Below are 12,462 nucleotides of genomic sequence, written 5' to 3'. Positions count from 1 at the left end.
CATCAGTAAAGCATAACTCGGGTTGAGTCCCTGCCCCCTTGGTGGGCTTATATAAATGAATACTCAGGAAGACACATGGAAGGGAAACGGATGTGGCTCAACCAATTAGGCTCCCATCTACCATATAGGAGGTCCAGGGTTCGATGCCCACGGCCTACTGGTGAGGGCAAGCTGGCTCATGGAGTGAGCTGGCCCACACAGAGTGTGGAATGTCGCCCCACGCAGGAGTGCCGCCCTGCATGAGAATGCCATTCAGTGTGGGAAAGCCGCCCCACACAGGAGTGCTGGCCCACCCGGAGAGCTGGAACAGCAAGATGATGCAGCAGGAGGCACAGAGGAGAGAAAATAAGACATAACAGAACAGGGAGTTAAGGTGGCGCAAGAGAATAGTCACCTCTCTCCCACTCCGGAAGGTTCCAGGATTGGTTTCTGAAGCCACCTAATGAGAATACAAGCAGACACAGAAGAACACACAGTGAATGGACACAGAGAACAGACAATAGGGGGAATGGGAAGGGGGGAGAAAGAAATAAAAATAAATCTTTTTTTTTAAAAAAGAAGACACGTGGGAAGTGAGAGTCAGCTCTGTCATTTTTGATCCTGGGGTCCCAGGGAGAGGTGAGCCATTCTTATAATTTGCAGCTGACGTTGGAAGAGAAGATATAGAAGATCTGGAAAGAAACAAGCCCTATGCCAGGAGAGAGAGGAAGCCCTGAGAGACAAGCCCTATCCCAGCCTACAGCTGAGAGAGACGAAGCCCAAAGGGGAAGACTGAACCTTTGCAGAGATCAGCGACCGTCTGCTTCAACACACGGCAAATGACTGGTGAGAAAGCAGCCTTGAGTTGGACTCTATAGGGCCTTATAACTGTAAGCTTTTGCCCCAAATAAATACCCTTTATACAAGCCAACAGATTTCTGGTACTTTGTATCAGCACCCCTTTAGCAGACTAATACAAAGCGTCATTCTTTTATTTGTTGACCTTTGTCCTGAAGCATTGAGCTTACTTGTGAACCATAAATATGCAATAATTCTTGTTGACATTTCCCAACTAAAGAGACCTGCTCAATGGTTGTAGAGTCAGAAATCATCACAGAGGCTGTATAATCAATATCGCAATCCCTATTACACTTGGCCAGGAATATTTTATCTGCCTGGCCAGACATCATATGAACAAGGTCCATTCCAAAACACATTACATAGGATAAATTATTTACTACTTGTCTAACTTTAGAAATGGATCTGGTCCATGACCTGATTAACATTCAACTATAAGCCACATTCAGAGATTTTTTAAAACAAGCTTTTTCTCTGCAAGCTTAGAGAAAACATGAAAGTAGGAAAAAATACTGAAAAGGCCATGATGCAGGACATATTAATTAACTATTTTCCTTCTCTCTCTCTCTTTTTTTTTTACAGATATTTTACAACTATACCAGAAAAGAGAAAATTATGCAGTGATAGTGCTTAGAATCTGGGCAGAACAGCAGGCAGAAAAATTTCCCAAATTAGTTTCTATTAGTTACTATTTCTGGTACTCTTCATTCCTTTGTGTGGATTCAAGTTTCCACATTTAGCCTAAAGAACTTGCTTTTAGCATTTCTTGTACTACAGGTCAACTAGTAAATACGTGAGTAAATATAAAAGACATTTTTCTCATTTTTTAATGTCTTTGAAAGATAATTAACTGTTTAAAGTAAAAAAATAATGTATTGTGGGATTTATAACATTTATAGCAGTAAAATGTGTGACCACAACAGCAGAATGAACTGGGCGGGGGTCGGGGGGCAGAATGGGATGGAAGTTTACTGCTATAAGGCTCTTAAATTTTATGTGAAGTGATACAACATTTAAAGGTATACTGTGATAAATTAAAGTTGCATATTGTAAAGCTTAGAGCAACCACTAAAAACAACAACAAGGAAATGTAGCTAGTAAGTCAATAGAGGAGATAAAATGTATTAATAAAAAAAATTAATCCAAGAGAAAGTTGAGGAAACAGAAGAAGAGGAAAAAAGGAAAAAAGGACAGGATGAACTATTCTGATTACCTATCAGGTAAGAAGTCACCAAGAGAAAACATAAAATATCTTGTACTTACCTCTCAAAATTAGAGTAAGATAAAGAATAAGTAAGTAAACATGATAACCAGATTCACACAAATGAAATTCTGTAGCTTTTGTTGATGATAAAATCAGCTACATTCTGATTCATTCAGGATTGAAACTAGTTGTATTTATTACTATAAAGGGGATGGTTTGGGGAATGGTATCTGCAACCTGCCTCAACTTGGAAAGATTTGTAAGAAATAACATCAAAGAGTGTTGGGAAAGGAGACATGAATTCCTCAGTGCTGTCACAATTGGGGTGTTTGCATGATTTGGATAGTAGAATTGGAAGTGAGTGAAATTAAGATGCCTTCTGCAAGTTAAACTTTAAAATCAAGATAAAATCTGTTTGATTTAAAATCAAGCAGCAATATTTAAAAGGTATCCCAAGAGTTAATATTTGACTGTAAACTGATAGAATATATTAACATTCCTAAAGAAAGGTGTAGTGAGTAAGGAACTTGATCATCGTATCAGTTAGGCATGCTTTTGATTACAACTAACAGAATACTTACAATGGCTTAAGCCAGTAAAACTTTTTCTTTTTTAAACAACATTTATTTATCTCTCCCTACCCCATCATTGTTTGCACTTGCTGTGTCTGTTCGTCTTCCTTGTTTCTTTAGGAGGCACTGGGAACTGAACCCAGGACCTCTGATGTGGGAGGGAGGCACCTAATTGCTTGAGCCTCCTTTCTTCCCTACTTTGTTGTATTTCTCATTATGTTTTTCTTTTTGTGTCTCTTTTTGTGTCATCTTGTTGTGTCCGCATGCTGCACCTGCCTGTTGCACTAGCTCACTGTCTTCTTTAGGAGGCACCAGGAACCAAACCATGGACCTCCCATGTGGTAGGTAGGAGTTCATTTGCTTGAGTCACATCCACTTCCCAACTATTTCTTTTTTACCTCAGTAAGACGCCTGGAGGTTGCCAGTTCCAGGGCTGGTTCAGCAATTAGCCATGTTATCTAGGACCAGGGCTTTTAAAACTCTTCCATTTAGTCAGTTATCCTCAACTCATCTCATGAACATAGCAGGGCTGCCAGAGCCCCAAGCATCATGTCCTCACATTAGCATCCCAAGCAGGGAGGAAAGATCAGGAACAAAAATCTCTCTCCTAATGAGGCTCTGCCTTTTTATCTGGGAATCAGAATCTTTCCCAGAATACCCCAGAGGTCTTCTCTGTATGTCTCACTGGGCAGAACTGGTTTAGGGCTACCCATCGCTGCAAGGGAAGCTGGGAAAGTGAGTATCTGGCAAAGGGGAAAAGGGCCATGTTTGGCCAGTACTATTTATGATCTTTTGAGGTTGGGCACATTATTGCCCAGAACAAAACTGGGGTTCTTTTAATAAAGAAGTGTAAGGGACTGGCTATAGGGTAGACAACTAAAGGTAGCTACTAGGGTCAGTGATGGAAGCATAGAAAAAGAATCTCAGATGCCAAAATTGGCACCGTTCAATTCAGCCCTGCATTGGAGCAAGAATACCCTGATGCAAGAACTCCATTCTATTGAGATGGGTATGTCCATATTATGGAGAAGGATACATCAGTTTCTCTTTACTATTCATTTATTTAACAGATTTTTCTTGTATTAGGTGTGTTATAGTTTTTGGAGTTATAGCAGTTGGAAAGATCAGACAAAAATCTTTGCTCTCATGGCACTTACATTTTAGTGAATGTATCTTATCTGAATGCAGCCAATTCCATACTCATCAATGAATCTAATTATACTTGGGCTTCTCATGGCCCCCAAGCAGTTCCATATATTATTATGAGTTAATAAATTGATATTCTGATTTCATCTGTCAGTCTCTTGATGTGAGTTCTAGGGACATGGAGCCATCTTTAGTGAAGTGACAAATCAAGTTTCTGGCTTGCGTAACTGAGGGCCAGTACCTGAGCCGATGTGCATTCAACAAGGCAATTCAACCCTGTGAGCCATCGTGGGAGAGAGAGACCCACACAGCTTACTCCGGTTAATAGTGCATGACAGTGCATGTGAGTCTTTTCCCTATTTGCAATGTTTACACTTATACACATGAAGGCAATACAAAAGGAAATATTAAATGATAAGCACTGGAAATCTTTCTGAGAAAGAAGTACTGACCTTGACATTCTGTGATTTGTGCAATAGGTTATGAACTAATTGGATTAAAAGTCATTCCTCAAAGAATATAAGGTCTTAAAAAATCTTCCTGTTGATGGACATTTAGATTGTTTACATTTTTTGTTATTTCAAACAATGCTGTTATGAACATTCTTGAGTATATCCTTGTGTACAGGAGCAAGAATTTATAGGCTGTTTACCTAAGACTGGAATGCTGGGTCAAAGGGTATGAATGTGTTCAACTTTATGAGGTAGTGCCAAATTACTCTTCAAAGTGAAGATTTACTTCTACTAGCAGCAAATGAGAATTCTCAGTGCTCTCTGTCCTTACTATAGTTAGTATTTTCAGACTTTTTGGCTTTTGCTTATCTGATAGGTGTGAAATGGTATCTTATTGTGGTTTAGATTTGATTATTATGCTTTTGATCTCTTCATGTGCTTACTGGTCATGCATTTTTCTTCTGTGAATAGAAAATTCATTACTTTTGCTCATTTTTGATTGGCTTGCTTGTCTATTTCATATTCATTTATAGTGGCCCTTTTCTATAATTCATGATTCTACTACTCCGTCCCCATTTTGTGTTACTTTTATTTTATTATTTTTTATTTTTTATTTTTAGGAGATAACGGATTGAACCCAGCAGGACCTTGTACATGTGAAGCAGGTGTTTAGCCACTGAGCTATACCTGCTCCACTTTTGTTACTTTTGGTTGCAGGGATTTTCTGCTAAATCTGCGGCTTAGATACTTTTCTGTGCTAACAGAATCTTTGAACATACAAAAGTTTTTCAATTTCAAGTAGTTGAATTTTCAACCCTTTTTTAACTAAGACTGTTTTTGGGTGCAAACAAGTTAAGAATTTTTATATTTTCATGGTGACTTTTTCCTTTTATCACTTTTCACCTCTTTATCCTTATATTGTTTTTTTAAAGTCCTTTTTAATGAAATGAATATAGCTAATACAACTTTATTTTTGTAAGTATTTACCTAATAGGTCTTTTTTTCCTAACTGTTACTTCCAAACTTCCAGTGTCTGTATGCCAGTATCAGGCCAAGGAAAAGGCAGTAGGAATGGTCTACTCCAATTGCAGGCAGTAGGGGGTGCTGTAGAGAATTTTAAAACAATAATAAAACTAACTAAAAGGCCATCTGTTTTTCATTATCATCATGGACTGGCAAGTCTAAACAATGTCAGTGACAAAATGTTCTTCAATTTAACAAGCATACCGAATGATGTCGAAATTCATCAATATCTTTACTCACTTTTAAAAAATACAAGAATCTTAGAAAACTTAAACTTTTGTTACAACACTATTTTTTAAAAGATTTATTTTATTTATTTCTCTCCCCTTCCTCGCTGTTGTCTGCTCTCTGTGTCCATTTGCTGTGTGTTCTTCTGTGTCTGCCTGCTTTGTCAGGCGGCACTGGGAATCTGTGTCTCTCTTTTGCATCATCTTGCTGCGTCAGCTCTCCATGTGTGTGGCACCACTCCTGGGCGGACTGTGCTTTTTTCATGCGGGGCAGCTCTCCTTGCAGGGCGCACTCCTTGCACATGGGACTCCCCTATGTGGGGACACCCCTGCATGGCCCTGGATATCGAACCCTGGACCCTTCATATGGTAGGTGGACGCTCTATCAGTTGAGCCACATCCACTTCCCCACACTACTTCTTTTCATTTTATTATTTTCCAGTAATTTAGTTCCCCTTTGTTTTAAATGCCCCAAATGACTGATTACTTTTTTTTGTTCAGTCAGTACTTGCTTAGCAACATTTTTCCTCTTTTACTTTTTGTATATCACTCTTTTCTTATGTGTTCAATTTACCTCCATCTGAATCATAACCATCAGTAGGTTTTTCATCAAGGATTTGTTGTCACAAACTCTCAGTTTTTGATTTTCTGTAAATGTCCTTATTTTATGCTCTCTCGTACAATGTTTAGCTGGGGATATAATTCTAGGTTAACAGTTGTTTTCTCTGAGAACTTTGAATTTCATTGTTTCCTGACTTCTTTTATTGGTATTGAGAGACTGTCTTTTCTCTTCTAGATGTTCTCCTTTACAGTTTCTGCTTTAGTTGTCTTGGGACACTGCTGCCTCGTGAACATGTCTGAGCTAGCTACCTTAATGATAAGAAACCATGAATTGGGAAGCGGGCTTGGCTCAATGGATAGAGCATCTGCCTACCACATGGGAGGTCCATGGTTCAAACCCAGGGCCTCCTTGACCCGTGTGGAGCTGGCCCATGCACAGTGCTGATGCAGCTACTTCCAGCAGTGATTGCTCTTAGAGATGGCTGAGACCATGAGCCTACTTTCCCCAGAGTTCCCCCAATCATCAGTTTTTCTGGGAAAACCTGGGGTGCAAGATTGTGCCCACTGCTGGAGAGGTACCCAACTTATTACTATGCTCCTGATAATAGCTATTTAGGAAATGCAGTCATTTGGGAAAAACTGAACTTGTGGTAGACTGTATTTGGATACTGTACTTCTCACCACTTTATGTATTTGTACTGATAGTCCTCAGTGGACTTGTAACCCCTGGAATCCTGTTCTTTGCCAGTTCAGTTGTGATGTCCTGCATTGTTTTAAAGGTCAGTGGGTGCCTCATTGGACTTCCCCTTTCTGGTGGGAAAGACTGGACAGTTAATTAGCAGTGACCAAGTAATTCTGTATGTAATTTAGTTAAACCAACTAAAGCTATTGTCATTGCCTTGTGTAAGGGTCACTGCATTCATGAATGCAGAGACCAACTAGTGGCATAAATGCTGTAGTTCAGAAGGAGTATGTGTAAAATATCAGGAAATTCTTGTTCCTGTTTATTCTAAAAAAGGCAAAAGGAAGTTGTAACTGGATTTTACTCTGGGACCATACTTTTTCCCTGGGGAAATTAATAAAAATGGTCAAAATATCTCCTCCTTTTTCCTGGAACGGGCGGTTTGGCTATAAGATGCAGAGTAGACCCTTTTGTTATGCATGCCAAATCACCTAGTTAGGGACCTCCGATAAAGGGTTGAAAGCAATGCAAACAATATCTGAGTATATAAAGCAAGTAGCCTTGCTTTTTACTTTTCGAGAGAGTAAGGATCATGTTAAACCCTTTGACCTTTCTCTGTCACTTGTTGCTTGAAATTTCCTTCTTTTTGTCCTCAAAATATTTAAGGTCTTGTCCAGAAAAGGGAGGCATTCCCAAGTTTAGCAGGCCCCACAAGGCTGAGAGGCTTTAAGGTGGGAGTAATAAAGCACAATTTTATCTGGGTTCATTCCTTCTCTCCACATACTCCCTGTTGTAATGTGTGCTATTTCCTCTCCTTTCTGCAGTCTCTGCTCCTCTCAACACTTGTTTTAATTTCATTTTACTCATAAGAGGATGCTTGGAGTTGAAGCTGATATTCCTGGGGATAACCCTCATCAAAGAAATTCCAAGATTTAGAATGACTGGAGACATCCTTCAGGTAGCATGGTATGGTATCAGGCTGCTGCTTTCTAATTCTGAATCCCTGAGTCTGAAGCACTTGGTAGCTATTTTCACTTTGGGGGAAGTTACCAATTTTATAGATATGAAGCTTCTTATCCGTAAAATTGGAATAAGTGGAAATAATATAGTGGTCAGGATTAAATCAAATAATTGAGCAATACGTGTTCAATACATGATGGTTATCCCTCATTTGTTCAACAGATATTTAATATATCCTTTTAATGTGCTAGGCACTGGGCTATATACTCACTACATGATAGCTATCCCTACTATTATTCAGTCTTTCCATTTTTATTAATTTCCCCAGGGAAAAAGTATGGTGCCAGAGTAAAATCCAGTTACAGCTTCCTTTTGCCTTTTTTAGAATAAACAGGAACAAGGATTTCCTTATATTTTACACATACTCCTTCTGAACTACAGCATTTATGCCACTAGTTGGTCTCTGCATTCATGAATGCAGTGACCCTTACACAAGGCAATGACAATAGCTTTAGCTGGTTTAACTAAATTACATGCAGAATTACTTGGTCAGTGCTAATTAATTGTCCAGTCTTTCCCACCAGAAAGGGGAAGTCCAATGAGGCACCCACTGACCTTTAAAACAATGCAGGACATCACAACTGAACTGGCAATATTATTAAATAAATTACAGTGCATTAGGTGCTGTTCTGGGTACAGCAGTAAAGAAGAGAATCTTCAAGACTCTGGATAAACTTTTCTGATTCTCCTCACAAGATCTCTTCTCACGAGTTCTTCAGATTTCTTCAATGAAAGAGATCACTGTCAGATGCCCTCCTACGAAGTGCTGGGTTCTGGCTGACTGGAGAATGGAAGGAGGATATCCAAATGTGAAAAGCCGAATGGGAGATAAGCTGCTTGTGATGGGGGCTTTTTTCTTTTTTCCAGAAGACCCTGGTATACCAGGGAAAAAAATTCTGCTGAAGTACTAGGGGGAGCAAGAAAAGAAGATAGACAAAAGGCAACACAAAACAAAATGTCCACTCCAGACTTCCCACCAGGGACCAGAAGATAGCTAGGGGACTTGTCTTTTCCCAGTCTGTAAGGAAAACTTGACCCTTTGGACTTCCTTCTAGCCTTGGACTTTGGCTGGGGTGTCAGCCATCCCGTGGGTTCTTTCTGGGTGAGACTGGCTAGGGGGTAGAAAAGGGGTGGGGATTTCTTGGCCTTGAATCCTGCAAGTAAGTAGAAGAGGGAAGGAAGGAAAGAGGCCCTGATGATGGTCCATCCTCAGGGGAGATAAGCTACCAAATAATCAGCCCTTTCCTACTGCCAACATTCATGTACTCTTAGCATATCTTATACATGATAATGCCACGAAGAGTTGCTGTTGCTTTCCCTACTAAATTCCCTCTTCTGTTACCCAAGCTTTAGTAGGATGTGCCAGACTCCAGAAATAGCAATGGCAGCGGGAGGGACAAAACATCCCTTTATGGCAATAAGAAAGTTTAATTTGAAAATATTTAGAAGAGTTGACAAATTAAAATAAATTAAGGATACTGTGAAGGGTAGTTTTTGAGGTTAACGTTTACCATGATTATTTTGTTTTCTCATACAATAAATGACTCTTTTTTTCACTGTGATAGGCTTCTATTGGTTTGACTGTGAATGTGACCTATAATGTGGATTCTTTTGTTTTTATGTTATGCTTTTATGGAAGGTTCTTTAACCCCAGCCAGCTTGTACTTGAAGGCTGGATTAGGACAAAACTAACCTTTGAAAGCGGGAGCATTGCTTACCATTCCTCTCTTTCTGTTACCGGCCTTCTCAGGAGCTGGTATCCATTATCCAATCAGTTGTCTTGAATAGATAACTGAGAATTAACTATTTATGCCCAGACCTGAAGTTTAAAAGATGGCCTCTGCCTTCAAGAAGTTTACAATGTCATTGGAATACCAATGTGAACACTTAAAATAATAATAGAAATAAAAGAAGGGAAAGTGTAATTAAGTGATAAATTGTCAGATACAGACAGAAAAATAGAAATTTAAAGAAAGTAAAATTTAATAGTGACTACAGGGGTCAGAAGATCCTCTTAGAAGTAAGACTTCCGTTAGGCCCTGAAAAGCTAGGATTTGATATAGGTGGCCATGAAGGGAGGAAAAGTTCTTAACAAAGGGAGTAAGTATAGCATGAACAGACCAGAGGAAGAAACCAGTAAGTTTCAAGTCTCAGTTTCCTCATCTATGAAATGAGTCAGGTAGCCAGCCGCTCTGTGGCAGGGATAGTTTTTAACCTTGTGTCTCCAGCATCTAGCCGAGTGCGTTGCACAGAGTAGGCACTCAATATGTGTGTCTTGATGTGAACAAACTTGGCTTATGGAGGAGATGGTTTGGAGACTTGTCTACCTAGAGACAATGTTCATGTTAGCAAGTAGTGAATCTCCCTCATTGAGTTGGGGCTCTGCTTAGAACCATCCTGAGAGAGATGTGTTATTTTTCCCAGGATGTGAAGCTAAGTCCTCTGGGAATGAAGCAAGACAGATCCCTTGCTTATGCAACCCACTTTGGCTGAGGACACATGGTACTAGTCTCCAGCACAAGATTCATCTGGGTTGGTAGTGATGGTGACACTGCTAGGTCATTCAGGGAACTGACCCATTGGCACAGTGGTACCTAGCCACCTTCCATGGGTGCCTGTGGGAAAATAGCTTGAGTTTGAATATGGAACACTGGCCTTGATTAGATGGAACGCTGTCTGGTCAGCACAAAAATTGTTTGCATGAGGATGCATTTGAACTTTATATGGCCTGTTCCCTAGTATTGCAGGTGGTACAGCTTTAACAACAAGCAGCCTTGAAAGTAAATATAGATAACTACTGCTTTGTAACTTCTAATAAATACGACGTGGAAACTAGGGTCAGGGCTCTCAGTTCCAGAAGCTGTGAGTCCCCTGGCCCCATCTTTATTTTCTCTCTTGTGTCTTTCTTTCTGTCCTTTTATTTCTTAAGTTCTGTGTCGCCTTCCCTTTGTGCAAACCTATTGCTGAGCTGGTCTCAGCAACTGGTGCCCGAACAGGGCCCCAAAGGGAAGAAGGATTGCTTTGAGCGAAACTAAAGTTGGTGTAATGGCCCAGAGCCTTGAGTGGTTGAGAAGGCCTTCCAAGTCCTCGGTGAGTAAGGACACTCTCGGGTAATTTTGCAGGATTACGATGGGAAACGGAGACAGTTTGCCTGTATGTCTGTCTCTTGAAGCAACTCCTCAAAGCAGAAGGAGCCAAGGCCAGTGAACCTTGTATTTTAGAAGTCTTACAGATTATTGAAAAATATTGCTCATAGTTCCCAGCAATAGGTAGTTTAGAATTAGGAGATTAGGAAAGAGTAGGAAAAAGAGTTAAAAAATCTACATGTACAAGATGTACCGCTTCCTCTTACTATTTGGCCCACTTGGACTATTATTAAATCTGTTTTGATAACTAAATCTAAAGTTGTTTTGCCTTTAGCTCCTTCATTAATTGACTTTAGAAAGTCACTTTCCCCTCCGCCAAGACCTCCTCCCCCTCCCATACCTGGAGATGCTCAGCCAGAGTTGTGAGCTTTACAACAGGGCATCTTGCAGGCTAAAACGAATGGAAATCATGTTGAGCTGCTCATGGCAATTAAAGGTTAACTCACAAATACAGTGTCCCGTACAGGCAAAAGTGAAATCATGCTTGTAAGAAAACTCTCTGTTAAAGTCTTGACTAAGATAAAGAAAATATTCTGGCAGCAACTGTGCAAACCTCCTGCTGCTTACATGATAACGTGGCTGTGGGCTAGTGGGGGTAGATAGAATGAAGCCTCTGGAAGAGGAGGAAAATATGGCAACATTGGTGTTCTGTTTTGTTTCCATGCTGATTCTGATTGGGCTTATTTGGCCAAATTAATAAAATTAGTACAAAATTTTTGTCAAGGTGTTAAAAGGAATTTTCAGTTTTGAATCAATAGCTTAATCCTGAACTTCAAGTCTTAGTGTAGTCTTAAAGAGTAGTCTTCCAAAAAATGTGTGTTAACTCTGTCTAAGCTGCTAAATAAGAGCTTAATTGCATTTAGCTGCTCAAGTTATCCTAACTGGTTGCTGATTACTAATAAAAGTGTTTCCAAGAACAACCTTGCATGTTACAGGCAACATGGATTCCAGAAAAAATCTTAAAAAGCAGTAAAATCTAAGATGTGAAATGATGGAGAGCTTAAAAACAGCTATACCAAAAAAAGTAAGAATTATGAGTCAAATTAGTAAGCTTTATGTTTCTGTTGGTGTGTTGTAACTGTTTTTGTGTTTGTTTGTTCAATGTCAGTGTATATTTTGATACCTCTGGATGGTAATATAAATGGATAAATAAAAATTTCTAAAAGAGCTCTATTCAAATGGTCAAAAATTAAATAAGCACTTATATAAATACATAATTTTAAATGTTAGTAAGATCTCTACAATGATAAAAATTGTAAGTCTTGATTAATGAAATTACTGTAAGTCTCTTCATAAAAAATAGTTCTTGCCTTAAATTGAAATGAGTAGTTTGTTTTTCTTCACAGGATAAAATGAAAGATGTAACACTTAAATGAATATTAAAGAAGGTAAAAAGTTTGTGGGCATGTTGACTGAAATTTAATAAGTTTTTTTTAAAAAAAGTATGTTTTGTCCTAAAATAAGATGGCTAGTTTTCATAAAATCAAAATGGAAAGATGCAGGACAAAACTTGAATGTATATGGCAAGTTGTAGAAGGTATGTGGTAACTTTAAGTAAGGGAATGTGTTTTGTGAAGGTGAAATTTGTCTTA

At 39.2% G+C, this 12,462-nt stretch overlaps 1 long non-coding RNA gene across 2 annotated transcripts; it reads left to right on the top strand.

The window, feature by feature from the left end:
- Positions 1-1,419: 1,419 nt before the first annotated feature.
- On the top strand, positions 1,420-12,043 carry LOC139438173 (uncharacterized). Of its 2 annotated transcripts, XR_011647993.1 has the most exons (6): positions 1,983-2,057; positions 2,902-2,954; positions 3,914-4,102; positions 6,258-6,597; positions 7,529-7,670; positions 7,993-12,043. It is a non-coding gene; the product is annotated as an uncharacterized lncRNA (long non-coding RNA). The 2 variants fall into 2 exon arrangements; XR_011647992.1 differs by lacking the exon at positions 6,258-6,597 and having other exon boundaries at positions 1,420-2,057; positions 7,993-9,286.
- The last annotated feature ends 419 nt before the right edge of the window (positions 12,044-12,462 follow it).

Source organism: Dasypus novemcinctus, chromosome X, assembly GCF_030445035.2.
Source record: "Dasypus novemcinctus isolate mDasNov1 chromosome X, mDasNov1.1.hap2, whole genome shotgun sequence".
Taxonomy (NCBI): Eukaryota; Metazoa; Chordata; class Mammalia; order Cingulata; family Dasypodidae; genus Dasypus; species Dasypus novemcinctus.
This window is presented reverse-complemented; position numbering and strand designations above follow the sequence as displayed.